This window comes from Acinonyx jubatus, chromosome B4 (genome assembly GCF_027475565.1).
Source record: "Acinonyx jubatus isolate Ajub_Pintada_27869175 chromosome B4, VMU_Ajub_asm_v1.0, whole genome shotgun sequence".
NCBI classification, from domain to species: Eukaryota; Metazoa; Chordata; class Mammalia; order Carnivora; family Felidae; genus Acinonyx; species Acinonyx jubatus.
Window position 1 is genome coordinate 120,992,741 of NC_069387.1, and position 8,425 is coordinate 121,001,165.

Genomic DNA, 8,425 nt, shown 5'->3' on the forward strand with positions numbered 1-8,425 from the left:
AGGCTGACAGAGAAGACCGGGATTACATTTGCAGGTTGGGTCTTTCAGGGAGCAGACTCGGAGGTGGGACTTGGGGCTTAGGTCATTTCTTGGGGAGAGGGTTGCAGGAAGGAAACTCAAGGAAAGAGGAAAGAGGGAAAGGAAGTGGGGTAGGCAGAGGCAGAAGTCAAGCTCAGTGCAGACTCAGTAACACCCTCAGCCAAGGATGGAGAGCTCTGGAGATAAAATGGCCTTAGGCAGGGGTGAGGGGACAGGGACTAATTATCTTACGGTGATCGGTCACTGGATATAGATTGCTCTTAGAAGTTTGCATGACCTTATGCCAGGTAGCTCTTTGCAGCCACCACAGTCCCCGACAGCTGAGGGGAACACTGGATTTTTCCTCACAGCTGCCAACTAGTCAGTGATACAGCCAGAATGAGGATCTTGTCCTCAGACACCCACATGGACACCCTTGTACTTCTCTAGAGAGTCTGTCACATTGCCTTCCAAGCACTGGCGGTTCTTGGTTGCTTTGGAAGCTAAGTCAGAATCCAATACTTTGTTTTGACCATCCTGATACTTATAGCTGCCTCCACGGGTACCCAAAGTGAATGCTGGTGAGCCTGTTAGTGGGACTTACGGGGGCAGCATATAGCAGAGTCATTGCATTCGATCTATTATTACAGGACAATAAACGTCCCTGAATTAGAAATCATTGCGAGGCATTTGTAAATGATTTGGTGTCCTTGAAAAGTCACATAGAAAGAGAAGGATTTTGAAATCTTTGGGAATACACACAAAATTCAATGCAGGAGTATGACCAGTCCTGACTTCTAATTTGTTAAAAGGTATATATTTACTATTTCTCCTAATCAAAGTCACTTTAAAGCACATACTTTTTCAGCCCCAAACTGCATTCTAATCCAAAAGTTGTAATCTGGAAAGTTTCCATTTTCATATACTTTCATTTGGTAGAGGTGGTCAGATTTTTTCTGTAATGACTTTAATCACATCATCTGTGGTTTAGTTAGTGCCTCATATTACTTTGGATTTCCAAGATCTTTTGTAGTATCTATACTATCTTTGCTCATTCTTATCTTGTTTTCTCAGAAGAAATCTAAGAAATTCAATACAGAAGGACTGCCTTCTAAAGACTTTTAACATTCAGCACCATTTTCCAAGCATGTGGATGATATATAAATTTCTTTCATATTTTCAAACAATATTATTCATCGAATTACAAGTATAACTTTTGAATTTACCATTTATTGTTTCAGGTTAGAAACTAACTTCATCTTTTTCTAGATGGTGGCTTAAACACACAGAGGATCATCCCTATTCTGCTTCTATACTCATAGAAATGATAGAGTATAGTATTTAAAAAATATTAATATACATGTAGCTGAGCTCAAAAACGGGAGCAAAAAAAGGAGATTTCCAGGGACAAAAAAAATATGATGTGTATGTTTTAAGAAAGAAAGGAAGGAAGGAAGGAAGAGAGGGGCTTGGCTGGCTCAGTCCATTTGAGCATCCAGCTCTTGATTTTGGATCAGCTCATTATCCCAGGGTCATGAGATCGAGCCCCACATAGGGCTCTGTGCTGAGCATGGAGTTTGCTTAAATTCTCTCTCTCTCTCTCTCTCTCTGCCCTTTTCCCCTGCTCACGTGTTCTCTCTCTCTTTCAAAAAAATACTGTTAAATAAAAAAGAAAGAAAAGGAAAGGAGAGGACAGGAAAAAAAGAAAAGAAAAAAGTGACATACAGAACACTCAGAGATGAATTTGGGCTGATTTTGAGGGGCAGAGAGGGCCAGACATGGAACTGGGGCCATGCTGCAGGGGCTCAGGTACTGAATCTGTAAAGTTTTATCTGTAATAGTCTAATCTTTAAAGATATATATTATATGCAATTAAAGAAAAAAAATGCAAATACAGAGTAAAAAAAAAAAAGTCAGGAAGCAAACGTGCCCCAAGTGTTGTATAATGGTGGGACTATGAAAAACAGCTATTTTCTCCTTTGCCCATTTCCATACTTTTAAAGTTAAAACACAGATAAATAACTACCCCTCCGTCTCCTCTCACTGCTCACCTGCCCCTCTTCCTACCCTGAAATCATCGCCAAAGTGGAAGGAACCTGAGCTCTAGCCCAACCTCTGCGAGGCCAACACACTAAAGGCCGGGGCTCTGGGAGGTGACTGGAGGCCAGAAATGGCTTCTGCCGGTTGTCAGTGGAGCTGCCATCGGGAAGATCGGGATGGCTCCTCTGTCCCCTTCCCCCTGGTATTCTTACACAACAATACAAACATTTTATCATTAAAAGCTAAAAACCTGCTGGCTTCTGTGTTTGAGTCATTTCATTGTTTTGACGCCTTGCGGCAGGGCAGCAATGAATGGGAGCCAGGCTGACCTAATCTAGTCTAAATATTCAGAACGCTAGAAGGGAATCCTGTACAGCAGAATGCCAACCTACATCTTTTAATTGCCTCGGCTCCTGATAGATTGGCTCTTACCCCCTTTGAATTCCTTTGTTGCAGAGGAGTTAAAATTCATGAGCGCCCCACGCCTGGGAAAATTTACTCCAGTGCTGCGATTTTTCTGAGCCAAGCCGGCCAACATCGCAAAGAGCCGGAGGTCTGTCAGGCCATCTGTTACATAATAGTCAACAATCTCAAAAATCTAGGGAAACAGGGGATGGGGAGAGCGAAGATGATGAGGCATTTAAACAGAACAGATTGCTGCCTTACTTACAGGGAAAAAAAGGGAGAGATAATATGCTTTGATTGAAGCAGAGACAAGCTTTATTAGCATAGGGAACAAAACAAACTTAAAAAAATGGCGCCAATAAAGCTGACAGTCTAAAGAGTCCTGGTGACAAACCCCATGTTGAATTGTAGGTCACGGGGGCCCCAAAGGCGACGGGGAGACACGCACACACAAACAACACACAATGTATGCGCGGGCACACAGATGCGCAAACTTGCTGTTGGATTCAAACGCTAAATATAAGCCTATACTTGAATTTCAAAAGCTTACATGCCTGGGAAAGGCATTTGGCCTTCACCACCTCCCAAGCGAACCACCTTCGTTACTATGGGGTAAGAGAAGAGTCAGAACCCACTTGGACTATTGCAAACAAGCCAGGGCCTCCCATTTGATCAGGACTAGACTCTTCAGTTGCCTGAGTAGCTGCCTGAAAACTCCGTAATCTTTACCAGGCCAAGGCAGTTCTCAGCAGTGACCTCGATCATTCCACCTGAGAAATACTGTTTCTAAAGGGGAAGAATGAAACAAGGTGACAAAGAGTAAGGAAAACGTAAATGAGGACAACCGGGGAAAGAAAAATAGCAAAAGAGACAAAAGAAAATCTGGAAAAGGTGTGATGTCAGTAGAGAGCCCTAAGATATAAGACAAAAATAAAGTACTTTAAAAACCAACTAATTCACAACAAAAATTGAACTCTAGTGTAATAGCCTGAAGTGTTTCAGGGCGGGAGGGGAAGGGGGGTCCACTGATGTCCCCATCTTGCCTTGAAAGGCATCCAAAAATAAAACGGATTGGCGGATAGAAGGATGGGTGAATGGATCTTTTTATCATAAAACAAATATAGAGAGATGCTAATTGTAGAATCTGGGTGGTGGGCATATGGATATGCATTGTGCAATCCTTGTCCGAGTTTGAAAATGTCCACAGCAAAGTGTTCCAAAAAACCCAAACGAATATGCGATTCCAAAAATTAAAATGAAATGAACACTGAAATTAAAATCCTAGATATTTAAAAATGTCCAATTAATCATCTCTTTAATTACCATTTTTCTCTGATCTGGCATTGTTTTCAAATATGTCACTTGAGGTAGAAATGGAAGAAATGGATTAAAGTACGTGATTGCCAAGTTGGAGTGGCCAGTTCTGTGGCTGTTCCAACTCCAATATTATTATTTCGTTGTTGTTTGCAGTAAACTAAAATTAATGAGTGGGGAAAAGTCAGAATTTGGTACAAAAAGAAGTAGATTTTACTCTGGCTTTCTCAGAAATGGACTTTCCTTGAAATGAACAGTACACATCCTTCATTCCTCCTCACCAGCTGCTTCTCCTGACAGATAATCACTTAAACAACAACAACAAAAAAAAATTTTAAAAAAACAAAATAAAATGAAAAAACAAAACAACTTTAAAATATCAGCTATTTCAGAGTGCTTTTGGAATTTGGAATGCTTTCTGCAAATTTTACTCCAGTTAAGATAACTGTATCTGGTTTGTTTTTCCTGCAAGCCTTCGCTGGATCTAAGTCACTAAACTCGTTAGATGTATTTTTTATCGAGGGACTGGCCCCACATTTAAGACTTTTGTGTCTCAAAGAGAGAGAGAAAGAGAGAACTTTTATTTCCAAAAATTTAATTTCGTTTATGTCTTTACACTAAACTATGAAATGATGGTTTTGATTCAGTGATGGGAGAAATCAAAAAGGAAGAGGGAAATTAAATTCATGTGCATTTATTTGTCTGTGTGTGCCACAGAAATGGCCAAATCTCCATGCTCAGGGCATTTTATGTCTAACTCAACATGTGTAGCCAACAATCTTTTCCCAAAATAACTAACAGCAAAAATATAAATATATATATTTTAACCAACTCCACCAAGTGTGTGTAAGCCAAGTTTTTAAGCACCTGACATTGGCCTTTCAAATGAAAACATAATGCAATTCCATTTAACACACAAAACCATATTTTGGGGCAACCTCCCAGCTCAGAACATGAAAGTGCAAAAGGAGGCAAGGTTAGAGGATTGGGTCGGTACAAGAATATCTGTCTGCAAGCAGCACATTTTACACCGGAACGTGACAGGTGACAAGGTTATTTGTCTGCAAGTTTTCACCCCAGGGGATAAAAAAGGAGAGGGAAAAATGTAAATGTATTTTAGCAAATAGTAGACACTGTGGGGTGTCCTCTTTTCCAAGCCAGCAATGGCGTTTTCAACCCCCTGACCCATGAAAGGGGACATTGGTAGTTCAATGCCCACCAAATGGCAGGTTTGGAATTCCATATTGGAAAATTACTAGGTAGAAGGAAATTCAATTTCTAAGAGCAAAATAAGCCAGAGGATCTGGAGGAGGCCAGGCTCCCTGACTGTTACCTTCAATGCCATTCCTGACCCCTACACTCCTTCCTCCTTGCTTGGGTCACATCCCAGACCTGAAGAGTCAGCGGTGGTGGGGGTGGGGGGGTGGGGGGGTGGGGAGGGGGGTGGGGGGGTGGGGAGGGGGGTGGGGGGGTAGGGGGTACCACCCCAGACACCAAGAACCCGGGAAAACTGCTCTCCAATGAGTGACAAACCCTGCCCCCTGTTGTCCGACTGTCTCCCCGCGCTCAATGGAGACTTGCAAAACCTCACCCAGTTAATATGAGAAGAGTGAAAATGCTCCTCATATTTTGTAACAAGTATCTCCCAAGGCTTGCAGTTCCAAATGGAATTCCAAATGGCGTCTACAACGTCTTTTTCTAATAGGAGAAAAGGTCCTTGAAGAATTTATCAGATGAGATAACAGAAACGTTTGGGAGATTTTTTATATGACGGTAACCTCTGAAGCATAAACCAAATACTGATTAGGAGTCTGACTACCTGAGGATGAATTTCAGCTCTGCCATTTCCTACTTATATATGATGTGCTAGGATTTTACGCGTCTAGTCTCAGCTTTCCAATCTGTAAAATAGGGATGATAATAATGATGAGAAGAAGAAGAAGGAGAAGAAGAAGAATAAGAAGAATTATCATCATTATTATCACAGGATTACTGTGGAGATCAAAGGAGCTAATCCAAACATAGCATATACTAGTGTTTCACAGTCAAGAGTTAACTCAATTACTACTATGTTTACCATTATTATTATCTTCTGAATAGAAATAAAATATAAACTTTGGTAATGTGTATTGATTGGGAGACTCCTGACCAAAGAATCTTGGACATATACTTTGGGAGCTTCGGCTGAAATGCTTCTCAGTGTTTCTTTGGCTTCCTTCTCTTAAAAGAAAATAAGTCAGAGGAAGAGGAGGAGAAGAAAAAGCCAAAAGAATGCATTTGTAGGCAATCTTGGCTCTAAACACAAACCATTTATCTCCCCAGAGCTTTGTGGCTATTTGCAGCCACCTTTGCAAGACTGAGGAAAGTCCCGTGGTATTTTCCCATCCTTAAGCCATATCTGAAGTAATGAGGTAAGTCCCTTAATGAAAAATGAGACACCAAAGAGGCAGAGATGTACAATTTTCTGATTTAGCAATGTACTAGGCAAAGTAGATGTTGGTATCAGCTTTCATCATGGCAAGGCAGTGACGGAAGTCTTCCACACGGATTTATTACATTTGAGGGTTGAGCTTTAACATGCATTCCTCATGCTCACAGGGGGTGGTACAATTTTGAGGGGTGGGAGAACACCTACTTAGCATTCACATCCTTAAAAATATGTATATATCACATTGTCCATTGTATGTAGCCGGCCTTCTTGGTTGCAGGCAACAGAAACTTAGTTGGGCAATTTAAGCAAAAGGGATTATTCCGGAATGATATGAGACTGTTTAGCAGGACCAGCCTCAGAATGCACAAGAACCATCACGACTGCACGGAACCAAGCAGTAAGAAGCACATCTCTGCGGCTGAAGAGTCATCACTGACCTCTCCACGTTGTGTCCTACTCTCAAGAGGTGGAATCCTAGGACAGCATATCTGATTGGTGGAGGTTGGTCATGTGCCCCTCCCTGCTGTTCTGGGCTGTGCTGGGGCTGTATTCTCCCCAGCGCCAAAAGGAGGGCACTATCTCCTCGCACCGCTGCCCCCAAAGGAGGATTCTCCAGGAAAGCAGTAAGGATGTTCTGAGGCCTAGTATTGGATAGTGGGCACCTGGATAAATCGCTACTACACTGTACTTTTCTAAACATTGCAAAAAAGTTAGAATTAAACTCATATCTTATCATGGTTATCACCTTTCACACGTTTTTAAAAATTCCTATGTTTATTCTAAATAGGTACTTCTTAGGGGTGCCTGGGTGGCTCATTCGGTTAAGCATCAGACTTCCGTTGCGTCATGATCTCTCCTTTTGTGGGTTCCAGCCCGGCCTGGGGCTCTGTGCTGACAGCTCCGAGCCTGGAGCCTGCCTCAGATTCTGTATCTCCCGCTCTCTCTGCCCCTTCCCTGCTTGCTCTCTCTCTCTCTCTCCCTCCCAAAAATAAATAAACATAAAACAGTTTAAATAGGTAATTCTTAGACTTCTGAGTTTTCTAGTTCCAATTCAGTAGGTATGGATCTTAATTTATCTCAAAGAGGTCTTGCGAGAAAGGGTAGAAATGAGCATGGCTATTAACAGAGATGTTATAGTTCAGGCTCACCTCCGTTGCTTTGAAAAAGATGGGCTAAATTTATTGCTTGTATATGAAATTGACCAACATGAAAATGGAATAATACCCAGCAGTGATGAAGTTATAGTGAACCAGGCACTCTCATACATTGCTAGATAGAGATTAAATTTGTGCAGCTCATCTGAGTGGCAATTTAGTGTTATGTATCGAGGGGCTTAAAAGTGTCCACATCCTCTGACCTAATAATTCCACTGCTAGAAGTTTATCCTAAGGGAAAAAACAGTCTAAGCACAAAGATATGTATTGCAACATTGTATATAATTGTGAGAAATTAGAAACCACAAAAATGTCCAACATACGATGGATTGGTTGATTAAACTGTGGTACACCCTAGAATGAAATACTTTCTGGTTATTAAAAGATGTTATGAGAATATTTATCAATATTTTAAGATATTTATGATATGTTGTTGATGAACAAAAAAATGTTACAAAGGAGTATGTGAAATATGGCAAACTTTCTATTTAAAAAATGGAAATACAGTTTGTGTAGATTAATATATATAAATATACAAAAAGAAGAAAAAAATGTTTGGAAAGCCACACCAAATGCTAATAATGGTAACCTCAGGGGATGGATTATGGGTGATTTTATGTTTTTCTTTTTGTATTTTGTTGGATAATTTTGTCTTTATGTACTATAAATATAATTGAAATATAATAAACATTTTTAATAAGGCTTTTTTTAGGTTAAGAATATATAATCTACTGGGGCGGTTGGGTGGCTCAGTCAGTCAAGCATCCGACTTCGGCTTAGGTCATTATCTCACAGTCTGTGAGTTCGAGCCCCGTGTTGGGCTCTGTGCTGACAACTCAGAGCCTGGAGCCTGCTTTGGATTCTGTGTCTCCCTCTCTCGTTGCCCCTCCCCTCCCTCTCTCAAAAATAAAATAAACATTAAAAATTTTTTAAAAAGAATATATAATCTACCATAAATTAGCATGTAGAGGCGAGGTCAATATCACAGATACTATTTCAGAATTTGCTTTGTGTAAATTGTGCTCTTTTAGGAAAAATGCCTCTTTGCACAAGTCCGAATCAT